This window comes from Agelaius phoeniceus, chromosome 35, assembly GCF_051311805.1.
Source record: "Agelaius phoeniceus isolate bAgePho1 chromosome 35, bAgePho1.hap1, whole genome shotgun sequence".
NCBI lineage: Eukaryota > Metazoa > Chordata > Aves > Passeriformes > Icteridae > Agelaius > Agelaius phoeniceus.
The window spans coordinates 2,337,684-2,349,793 of NC_135299.1; the positions used below are offsets into that span (position 1 = coordinate 2,337,684).

The 12,110-nt window shown below is 45.1% G+C and overlaps 1 protein-coding gene across 3 annotated transcripts in view; it reads right to left on the reverse strand.

Annotated features, from left to right (window-relative positions):
- Positions 1–12,110, reverse strand: part of ACVR1B (activin A receptor type 1B) — a 35,302-nt gene that overhangs the window by 22,731 nt on the left and 461 nt on the right. The window lies entirely within an intron of this gene.

Consider the following 12,110-nt stretch of genomic DNA (forward strand, 5'->3'; position numbering starts at 1 on the left):
AACAAGCTTGAAAAGCTTTGTTCTCACTGGAGGGATGGAGCAAACCTTGCTGGGATTTGATATCCAAGGCTGGGCCTCACTGCTGTTCACCAAAACCTGAGAAGTCACTCAGTACTGACAATAAACAAAAATATATTATTTATTGGCAGTGTTGAGTGACCTCTCCTCAATCCTTGACTATCCCAGCCCAAGGTTTGACTCCTTCTGCTCCCCATGAGGTTCCTGGGTTCCAGCTCTGAAAGGGTCCTGGGGCACAGAGGTGTCCATATCCCCCTGCATCAACCACAGAAAAGAGGAAAAAACCAAGGGCTGGCTCTCTCCCTCCTAACCCCCCCATTAAAACAACCTGTATTCCCAAAATGTATCCAAACAAGCTTGAAAAGCTTTGTTCTCACTGGAGGGATGGAGCAAACCTTGCTGTGGTTCAATCTGAGGCTGGGCCTCACTGCTGTTCACCAAAACCTGAGAAGTCACTCAGCACTGACAATAAACAAAAATATATTATTTATTGGCAGTGTTGAGTGACCTCTCCTCAACCCTTGACTATCCCAGCCCAAGGTTTGACTCCTTCTGCTCCCCATGAGGCTCCCAGGTTACAGCTCTGAAAGGGTCCTGGGGCACAGAGGTGTCCAAATCCCCCTGCATCAACCACAGAAAAAAGGAAAAAACCAAGGGCTGGCTCTCTCCCTCCAAACCCCCCCATTAAAACAACCTGTATTCCCAAAATGGATCCAAACAAGCTTGAAAAGCTTTGTTCTTACTGGAGGGATGGAGCAGGTTGGAGTAAACCTTGCTGTGGTTCAATCTGAGGCTGGGCCTCACTGCTGTTCACCAAAACCTGAGAGGTCACTCAGCACTGACAATAACAACAAAAAATTTATTTATTGGCAGTGTTGAGTGACCTCTCCTCAATCCCTGACTATCCCAGCCCAGGGTGTGATTCCTTCAAGCCCAAGAGCTGCTTCTGCTCCCCATGAGGTTCCCAGGTTACAGCCCCAGCTCTGAAAGGATCCTGGAGCACAGAGGTGTCCAAATCCCCCTGCATCAACCACAGAAAAAAGGAAAAAAACCACTGGGATTGGTCTCTCCCTCCTAACCCTAACCCTATGAAAACAACCTGTATTCCCAAAATGGATCCAAACAAGCTTGAAAAGCTTTGTTCTCACTGGAGGGATGGAGCAGGTTGGAGCAAACCTTGCTGGGATTTGATATCCAAGGCTGGGCCTCACTGCTGTTCACCAAAACCTGAGAGGTCACTCAGCACTGACAATAACAAAATTATTTATTTATTGGCAGTGTTGAGTGACCTCTCCTCAATCCCTGACTATCCCAGCCCAGGGTTTGACTCCTTCTGCTCCCCATGAGGTTCCTGGGTTACAGCTCTGAAAGGATCCTGGGGCACAGAGGTGTCCAAATCCCCCTGTATCAACCACAGAAAAAAGGAAAAAACCAAGGGCTGGCTCTCTCCCTCCTAACCCCCCCTCCATGAAAAGAACCTGTATTCCCAAAATGGATCCAAACAAACAGGTGGGGGGCTGTAGATTCGAGCTCTGTGCTCCAGGGAGGCTCAAACACTGAGCTCTGACAGGCACAGAACATTTCTCCTCCTTTCCCAGCAACTCTCCCAGCTCATTTTGCAGGGATTTATTCTCACCCAGAGTTGCATGTGTCAAGATGTCTCTGCAGCAAGACAGGGGAAAGTTTCCCAGCAGAATCTCCTGCCATGGTGTTAACCACCTTTAGGAATACATTTTCCAGCATCTCCCAAAGCTGTGCCTAAGGAAGATGCCATTTGCTCAGGGCTGAACTCTCCCTGATCAATATGGATGAGGATCATTAACCTGAAGATGATCATTGATAAAATTGCCAATAACCACCCATGTATTTACCAGACAAACAGATTTTTTTTTTGTTTTTCAACAATTTGAATTGAGGCTGAAAGAATGATTCCCCTGACTTTGAGGGAACAGTTGATTTTGTCTTTGTGCAGCACCAAACTTAATGAGCCCCACTCTGGGAGCAGCAGTTTCATGCTGCAGCAGAATAATTTCAGCAACAGAAATGGGCAACAATTGGTTTGGGAGCTTCTTTGGATGCTTTAATGAAGAGGGACGTGTGTAAACATGCTTGGAAGAAAGAAATACCTGGCAGTGTCTGCCTGTGTGCTGGGCCAAAATAAAAAAGAGCAACCTGGATGCCACAGGGTCAGGAATTCATGCTGAGGGAGCCCAGGTGTGCCCAGCAGTGCCTGTGTGCTCCTTGTCCAGCTGGATAAAGGAGCAGAGATCCAGGGAAACAGCCAGAACCCCTCCAGAGGCAATGATGAGGGACACTGAGCCCTGGGATGAAGGACTGAAAGAATCAAGATTTGCTCTCCATTATATTCTCATGGAATGTTATTATTCCATTATATTATCATTCCATTATATTCTCATGGAATGTTATTATTCCATTATATTATCATTCCATTATATTCTCATGGAATGTTATTATTCCATTATATTCTCATGGAATATTATTATTCCATTATATTATCATGGAATGTTATTCTCATGGAATGTTATTATTCCATTATATTCTCATGGAATATTATTATTCCACTATATTCTCATGGAATATTATTATTCCATTATATTCTCATGCAATGTTATTATTCCATTATATTCTCATGCAATGTTATTATTCCATGATATTCTCATGGAATATTATTATTCCATTATATTATTATTCCATTATATTCTCATGGAATATTATCATTCCATTATATTCTCATAGAATATTATTATTCCATTATATTCTCATGGAATGTTATTATTCCATTTTATTCTCATGGAATGTTATTATTCCATTATATTCTCATGGAATATTGTTATTCCATTATATTCTCATGGAATGTTATTATTCCATTATGTTATTATTCCATTATAATCTCATGGAATGTTATTATTCCATGATATTCTCATGGAATATTATTATTCCATTATATTATCATTCCATGATATTCTCATGGAATATTATCATTCCATTATATTATCATTCCATTATACTCTCATGGAATATTATTATTCCATTATATTATCATGGAATGTTATTCTCATGGAATGTTATTATTCCATTATATTCTCATGGAATATTATTATTCCACTATATTCTCATGGAATATTATTATTCCATTATATTCTCATGGAATATTATTATTCCATTATATTATCATTCCATGATATTCTCATGGAATATTATTATTCCATTATATTATCATTCCATTATATTATAATTCCATTATATTCTCATGGAATATTATTATTCCATTATATTATCATTCCATTATATTCTCATGGAATGTTATTCTCATGGAATATTATTATTCCATTTTATTCTCATGGAATATTATTATTCCATTATATTCTCATGGAATGTTATTATTCCATTATATTCTCATGGAATGTTATTATTCCATTATATTCTCATGGAATATTATTATTCCATGATATTCTCATGGAATGTTATTATTCCATTATATTCTCATGGAATATTATTATTCCATTATATTCTCATGGAATATTATTATTCCATTATATTCTCATGGAATCCTGGAATGCCTTGGGTTGGAAGGGACCTTAAAGCTCATTTTGTTCCACCCCACTGCCATCAGCAGGGACATTTTCCACTCTCTCAGGTGGCTCCAAGCCCCCTCCAACCTGGCCTTGGACACTTCCACAGAAGGGGCAGCCCCAGCTCCTCTGGGTGTCCTGTGCCAGGGCCTCCCCACCCTCCCAGGGAGGAATTTCTTGCCAAAACCTCACCTGGCCCTGCCCTCTGGCACTGGGAAACCATTCCCTCTTGTCCTGGAGCTCCTTGCAAAGATTCTCCCCCTCTTCTTTTTTCTTTGCAGACTCCCTTCAAATACTACAAAGGCCACAATCAGGTCAGGCCAAAGCTTCTGTTCTGCAGGCTGGACAATCCCAATTCTCCCATCCTTTCCTCACCTCAAGGTGCTCCATCATCCCTCTGATCACCCTGCTGGCCCTTCACACTCATATTCACCTGCTTGGTGTCCCCAGTGGGATCCTCCACCCCTTGCTGGGATAAACTCCAGTCCAAAGTGGCTCCCCAGGTGTCCCCTCCAAACCCCAGAGCCAGCTCAGCTCCACTCAGTGCCTCCAAACCCAGTGTTAGGCCAGCTCTGGATGCTGTCCCTGCCCATTCCTCACTGAGGAGCTGAGGAAAGGAGCCCTTCCACAGGTACAGCACCACCACCTCAAGCACCTTCCCCACTTCTCATTTCCCTTCCAATTTCTCCTCCTGTTTGGAACCAAAACTTTTCTCTTTGCTGCTTATGGTATTTACTGACCCACTGCTGCTGCACAAAACAGAGTTAAAATCAGCTGCAAAGCACTATGAAAAAAACAAAGCACTTTAAAGCAAGGCATCCAGAAACTAAGCATTATCCTGGGATATTTCAAGTTGGAAGGAAGAGTTTCAACTTCTTTGAGCTGGCTGCAGTCCCCTGGCACAGGCTGGACCTGACGTGAAGGCAGCAGGGCTGACAAGAAAAACCCACGAAATGGAAAAAAGAATTAAAAAAAATAATAAAGGAGGCAGGAAGAATGTGGCTTTAAAGTGCAGAACTTTCCCTGCATCTACTCCAGGAGCACAAAAGAGCTTCTGAATGAATTGTAAATAAGGAATTGACAGGAGCCTCATCATTAAGAGGTTAATTAGAAGAAGCCTCAATGTTTCTGCTGTTGCTCTGGGGACACACAGCTCCCCATTCCCTCTCTGGGCTCAGCTATTTTATGTTTTAACTGGTCAGGAAAGCAGCTTAGAGCCAAGAGACCACACACACCCTGCACACCTGATGCCCACGTTTAGCAACAACACCTAGGAAGTGACAGGAGCCTCATCATTAAGGGGTTAATTAGAAGTTGATGAAGTTAATTGATGTTTCTGCTGTTGCTCTTACACCCAGCACAGGACACAGAGCTCCCCATTCCCTCTCTGGGCTCAGCTATTTTGTGTTTTAGCTTGTCAGGAAAGCAGTTTAGAGCCAAGAGACCACACACACCCTGCACACCTGATGCCCACGTTTAGCAACCACACTTAGGAATTGACAGGAGCCTCATCATTAAGGGGTTAATTAGAAGTTGATGAAGTTAATTGACGTTTCTGCTGTTGCTCTTACACCCAGCACAGGACACAGAGCTCCCCATTCCCTCTCTGGGCTCAGCTATTTTATGTTTTAACTGGTCAGGAAACCAATTTAGGAGCCAAGAGACCACACAGACTGGTGCTGGGGAAGAACACCCTGCACACCTGATGTCCACCTTTACCAACAACACTTAGGAATTGACAGGAGCCTCATCATTAAGGGGTTAATTAGAAGAAGCCTCGATGTTTCTGCTGTTGCTCTGGGGACACACAGCTCCCCATTCCCTCTCTGGGCTCAGCTATTTTGTGTTTTAGCTTGTCAGGAAAGCAGTTTAGAGCCAAGAGACCACACACACCCTGCACACCTGATGCCCACGTTTAGCAACCACACTTAGGAAGTGACAGGAGCCTCATCATTAAAGGGTTAATTAGAAGAAGCCTTGATGTTTCTGCTGCTGCTCTGGGGACACACAGCTCCCCACTCCCTCTCTGGGCTCAGCTATTTTGTGTTTTAACTGGTCAGGAAAGCAGTTTAGAGCCAAGAGACCACACAGACTGGTGCTGGGGGGAAGAACACCCTGCACACCTGATGTCCCCCTTTAGCAACAACACTTAGGAAGTGACAGGAGCCTCATCATTAAGGGTTAATTAGAAGAAGCCTTGATGTTTCTGCTGCTGCTCTTACACCCAGCACAGGACACAGAGCTCCCCATTCCCTCTCTGGGCTCAGCTATTTTGTGTTTTAACTGGTCAGGAAACCAATTTAGGAGCCAAGAGACCACACAGACTGGTGCTGGGGGGAAGAACACCCTGCACATCTGATGCCCCCCTTTAGCAACAACACTTAGGAAGTGACAGGAGCCTCATCATTAAAGGGTTAATTAGAAGAAGCCTTGATGTTTCTGCTGTTGCTCTGGGGACACACAGCTCCCCATTCCCTCTCTGGGCTCAGCTATTTTGTGTTTTAGCTTGTCAGGAAACCAATTTAGAGCCAAGAGACCACACACACCCTGCACACCTGATGCCCACATTTAGCAACAAAACTTAGGAAGTGACAGGAGCTCATCATTAAAGGGTTAATTAGAAGAAGCCTCGATGTTTCTGCTGTTGCTCTTACACCCAGCACAGGACACACAGAGCTCCCCATTCCCTCTCTGGGCTCAGCTATTTTGTGTTTTAACTGGTCAGGAAAGCAGTTTAGGAGCCAAGAGACCACACAGACTGGTGCTGGGGGGAAGAACACCCTACACACCTGATGCCCCCCTTTAGCAACAACACTTAGGAAGTGACAGGAGCCTCATCATTAAGGGGTTAATTAGAAGGTGATGAAGTTAATTGATGTTTCTGCTGTTGCTCTTACACCCAGCACAGGACACACAGCTCCCCACTCCCTCTCTGGGCTCAGCTATTTTGTGTTTTAACTGGTCAGGAAACCAATTTAGGAGCCAAGAGACCACACACACCCTGCACACCTGATGCCCACGTTTAGCAACAACACTTCAGACCCATCCTGGCTTTTCTCAGGCTTTTCCAGAGTGGAAATTGTTTAATATGTGGTCAACATTCCCACACCCAGCAATCCACGCTCCCAAGAAGGCCACAAAAAGCAGCAAGACTTTATCAAGATTTAAAATACAGGCAAGGCTCTGTTTTTTCTACTGAAATAAAAAGAAATAAACAGTGAGAAGCACAAGGTAGCTGAGAACCAGGAGCTTAAATAAGGAGTTTTCAGCCAGAATTTCATCTCTATAAACCAGAGAAGCAATTGCTGCCTGCTGTGCCCAGGGCAGGACACATTCCCCCTGTCACCACCCAGTGAACTTTGCTTGCTGCTGACAGAGCTGACGTTGGCCCGGGCTCCTTTCGCAACGGCCGCTTCCGGAGCATCCGCTGCTGGCAGGGAAAAGGACAAAAAAACCCCAAAAAATCAACAAATCACAAAAGCAAAAACCAACCCAAGCTGTCTGGCCAAGGAGCTGGACGAGTTCAAGAATGTTTGTTGGACACTGGTTGTAATTTCCAGTCAGGGAAAGGCTTTCTTGGAAAGTTGTAGGATAGAACTTGGGGATCTCAAGCAGAGCTTGCCTGATTTAACTGGGTAAATATTTGAAGCAGGTGGTGTTAATAATAAAATCTGCTGCCCCAAAATTATTCCCCCAGGGGGGGTTTTTGATTTATTTCAAGCAAAGCCGACCTGCAACACCCCTCTGCAAAGGAGCCTTGATTATTTTCCTTTTTTTTTTTTTTAAAGATTGATTATTTTCCTTGTTTTCTTTAAGATTATTTTCCTTTCCTTTCCTTCTTTAAGACTATTTTCCTTGATTATTTTCCTTTCTTTTTTTTAAGATTATTTTCCCATTTTTATTTTTAAGATTATTTTCCTTGATTATTTCCCTTTTTTTTTTTAAGATTATTTTCCTTTTTTTAAAGATTATTTTCCTTGATTATTTCCCTTTCTTTTTTTAAGATTATTTTCCTTGATTATTTCCCTTTTTTTCCCTTTTTTCTAAAGATTATTTTCCTTAATTATTTCCCTTTTTCTTTTTTTAAGATTATTTTCCTTGATTATTTCCCTTTTTTTAAGATTATTTTCCTTGATTATTTCCCTTTTTTCTTAAGATTATTTTCCTTTTTTTGTAAGATTATTTTCCTTAATTATTTCCCTTTTTTCTTAAGATTATTTTCCTTTTTTTTTAAGATTATTTTCCTTGATTATTTCCCTTTTTTCTTAAGATTATTTTCCTTTTTTTTAAGATGATTTTCCTTGATTATTTCCCTTTTTTTAAGATTATTTTCCTTTTTTTTTCAGATTGATTATTTTCCTTGTTTTTTTAAAGATTATTTATTTTCCTTTATTATTTTCCTTTTTTTAAATATTCTTTTTCTTTATTATTTTCCTTATTTTTTAAAGATGATTTTCCTTGATTATTTCCCTTTTTTTTCAATATTATTTTCCTTGATTATTTTCCTTTCTTTTTTTAAATATTATTTTTCCTTTTTTTTTTTTTTAAGATGATTTTCCTTGATTATTTCCCTTTTTTTTTGGTTTTTTTTTTTTTTGAGAAGGCACCAAGGGACTGTTGTGTGCACAGGAACAGAGATTCCTGCCTCTCCAGCCCTGCAGAAATTCAGATGTTTTTTTTTCCCCAGCCTTTCCCGAAATAAGTAGCTGTTAAATCTCTGCTATGAAGCACAATAGCGAGGGCAGCCCCTGCATTCCAAAGGCGCACGGTGGCTGCTGGAGCAGGGAACAATTCCCAGGGTGATCCCTGTGCCTCATTCCATGAGTGCAGCTCCCTCCAGCCCAGGCTGAGCTCACACCTTGCACTGAATCAAAGCGGAAACAATCAGCACTCGTAGAGGCCAAAATCAAAGGCACCGCGAGTCGCCGAGTTTCCAGGGGATTTGGACAGTCAATTGGGCTTTTCCTGTTTATTAATTAGGATTTTTTTTAATAAACAGCAGTTTTTAGCTAAGTGAAAGCCTGAAAAGAGCCGTGCCACGAGTCTGATCTGATCCTGCTCTGCCACTCAGCACAGAGGAGCTGAAACAGCCTTGTAAGGCTGGGGTTCCACCAAATCACAGCTGCTCTCCTCCCAACAGCTCCTTTCTATCCCCAAATTCCAGAAACTCCCAGGTAAAGCCTCACCTGCTGCCCAGGTGAGGTCTGAAGCCATTTTGTGTGCTCTAACAAGCCCAGATCTGCACACACACACACACACACACACAGAGTTATTACCCTCGACCGTCAGGTGGGAATGCAGAGCACAAACGGTGAGAGGTTGGGGAGGAGAAAAATATTCCAGAGTGGAACGTGTCAGAACAGGTCCCTGAGTTCCACAACAGTGATCAACTCCATGGCCACAGAGCTGGGCTGCTCTGGGAAGCCCTGAACACCAGAGTGGCCACCAGCCCATGCTCTGTCCCCAGAGATGTTCACTCAAGGGTTTCCTCTGGGAAAATCTTTCCTCCAGTTCATCCCAAATCAATTTCCTTCCTAAAACTGGAGTTGAGATCCTCTGTTTGTCCCAAACCTGCAGCAGAATCCTCCTGCTCCTCCCAACCCCAGAGCTAAGAGCTCTCACTCTTCCCCCATGAGCAGCAGGACCAGGGAAAGGAAAAGGATCAACACAGAGCAAACAACCAAAACACAAAGAGTTCATCTTCCCTCACCTCCTTCCAAACAAATATTTACAGCTGCTCCAGAAGCTCAGGGTATGGAAAGGTTTCCTTAAAAGCCCAAACAGGGTATGGAAAGATTTCCCTAAAAGCCCAAACAGGGTATGGAAAGGTTCCCTTAAAAGCCCAAAGGAGCCTCCTGCTCCTCCCAAGCCCAGAGCTGAGACCTCTCACTCTTCCCCCACGAGCAGCAGGACCAGGGAAAGGAAAAGGATCAACACGGAACAAACAAGAGACAAAGAGTTCATCTTCCCTCACCTCCTTCTAAACAAATATTTACAGCTGCTCCAGAAGCTCAGGTATGGAAAGGTTCCCTTAAAAGCCCACACAGGGTATGGAAAGGTTCCCTTAAAAGCCCAAAGGAGCCTCCTGCTCCTCCCAAGCCCAGAGCTGAGAGCTCTCACTCTTCCTCCATGAGCAGCAGGACCAGGGAAAGGAAAAGGATCAACACAGAGCAAACAAGAGACACAAAGAGTTCTTCCTCCCTCACCTCCTTCCAAACAAATATTTACAGCTGCTCCAGAAGCTCAGGGTATGGAAAGGTTTCCTTAAAAGCCCACACAGGGTATGGAAAGGTTCCCTTAAAAGCCCACACAGGGTATGGAAAGGTTCCTTAAAAACCCAAACAGGGTATGGAAAGGTTCCCTTAAAAACCCAAACAGGGTATGGAAAGGTTTCCTTAAAAACCCAAACAGAGTATGGAAAGGTTCCCTTAAAAGCCCAAAGGAGCCTCCTGCTCCTCCCAAGCCCAGAGCTGAGACCTCTCACTCTTCCCCCATGAACAGCAGAACCAGGGAAAGGAAAAGGATCAACACAGAGCAAACAACCGAAACACAAAGAGCTCTTCCTCCCTCATCTCCTTCCAAACAAATATTTACAGCTGCTCCAGAAGCTCAGGGTATGGAAAGGTTTCCTTAAAAGCCCAAACAAGGCATGGAAAGGTTCCCTTAAAAGCCCAAAGGAGCCTCCTGCTCCTCCCGACCCCAGAGCTGAGACCTCTCACTCTTGCCCCATGAGCAGCAGGACCAGGGAAAGGAAAAGGATCAACATGGAACAAACAAGAGACACAAAGAGTTCATCTTCCCTCACCTCCTTCCAAACAAATATTTACAGCTGCTCCAGAAGCTCAGGTATGGAAAGGTTTCCTTAAAAGCCCACACAGGGTATGGAAAGGTTCCTTAAAAGCCCAGAGTGCAGATTGCAGAGGGCTGGATGGTACAGCCACACCTCTGGGGCACAGGGGGCTGCCAAGTTCACCCCAGCATGGGCCACAGGACAGTGGGGAAGAGGCCACAAACTCCAGAAATTCCACGACAACACGGTGGCACTTCCCACCTTGGGCTGATCCACATCTCTGTGACAAGCCCAGAAAACACCTCTGAGACCCCCAAGCCTATCCTCTGTGAAACCCATAAATCCCAATCTCCATCATTGGCTCCCAAAACCTGAGGCTGAAGGCTCCCAAATCTCCTCCCAAGGGGAGCCCAGGCCTCTTCAGAGCATCCCCTGGCACTGCAGGACCCCCAGCACTGGGAGCCACCCCCAGCCCCAACTGCCTCTCCCCAACACATCCCCACCCCACAAAGCCCCAGACCAGCTCTGGTTCACACAAACCACACAGCCCTGTGAGCCCCCAAACACCCAACACACGTCCTTGATGCTGTCAAGAGTCCCCCCTGCTTCCAGAACCCTTAACCCCATAGATCCCACCCCAAATCCTTCACCCTGAAACACCCACCCCAATCCACACCCCCCAACACCCAACACACGTCCTTGATGCCTTCAAAGTCCCCCCGATTTAAGAACCCCTAACCCCATGGATTTTCACCCTGAAACACCCACACCTATCCACACCCCCTGTGAGGCCCCAAACACCCAACACACGTCCTTGATGCCTTCAGAGTCCCCCCTGATTTAAGAACCCCTAACCCCATGGATTTCACCCCCAAATCCTTCACCCTGAAACACCCACACCTATCCACACCTCCCAAACACCCAACACACGTCCTTGATGCCTTCGGAGTCCCCCCTGAACCCTTAACCCCATAGATCTCACCCCAAATCCTTCACCCTGAAACATCCACATCTATCCATGCCCCCCAAACACTCAACACACGTCCTTGATGCCTTCAGAGTCCCCCCTGCTTCCAGAACCCCTAACCCCATAGATCCCACCCCAAATCCTTCCCTTAACCCTGAAACACCCACACCTATCCATGCCCCACCTGCGAGCCCCTGAGTGCCCCAAACACCCCAACATATCTTCCTGATGCCTTCAGAGTCCCCCCTGATTTAAGAACCCTTAACCCCATAGATCTCACCCCAAATCCTTCACCCTGAAACACCCACACCTATCCACACCTCCCAAACACCCAACACACGTCCTTGATGCCTTCAGAGTCCCCCCTGCTTCCAGAACCCCTAACCCCATAGATCTCACCCCAAATCCTTCCCTTCACCCTGAAACACCCACCCCTATCCGCACCCCACCTGCGAGCCCCAAACATCCAACACACGTCCTTGATGCCTAAAGAATCCCCGTTTCTACCAGACCCTCTAACCCCATAGATCCCACCCCCAAATCTTTCTTGTCACCCTGAACCACCCACACCTATCCACGCCCCGAACCGCTCAGGAGCCTCCTCGCAGCCTTGGGGGCACCTCCAGGCACCTCCAAGCCTCTCGCCTCCCCCACCCCATGATCCACCACCCTGGAACACCCACCCCTGAGTCTCCCCGCCCCCAAACTCCTCAGGGCCTCCTCACACCCCCAGCCATCTCTC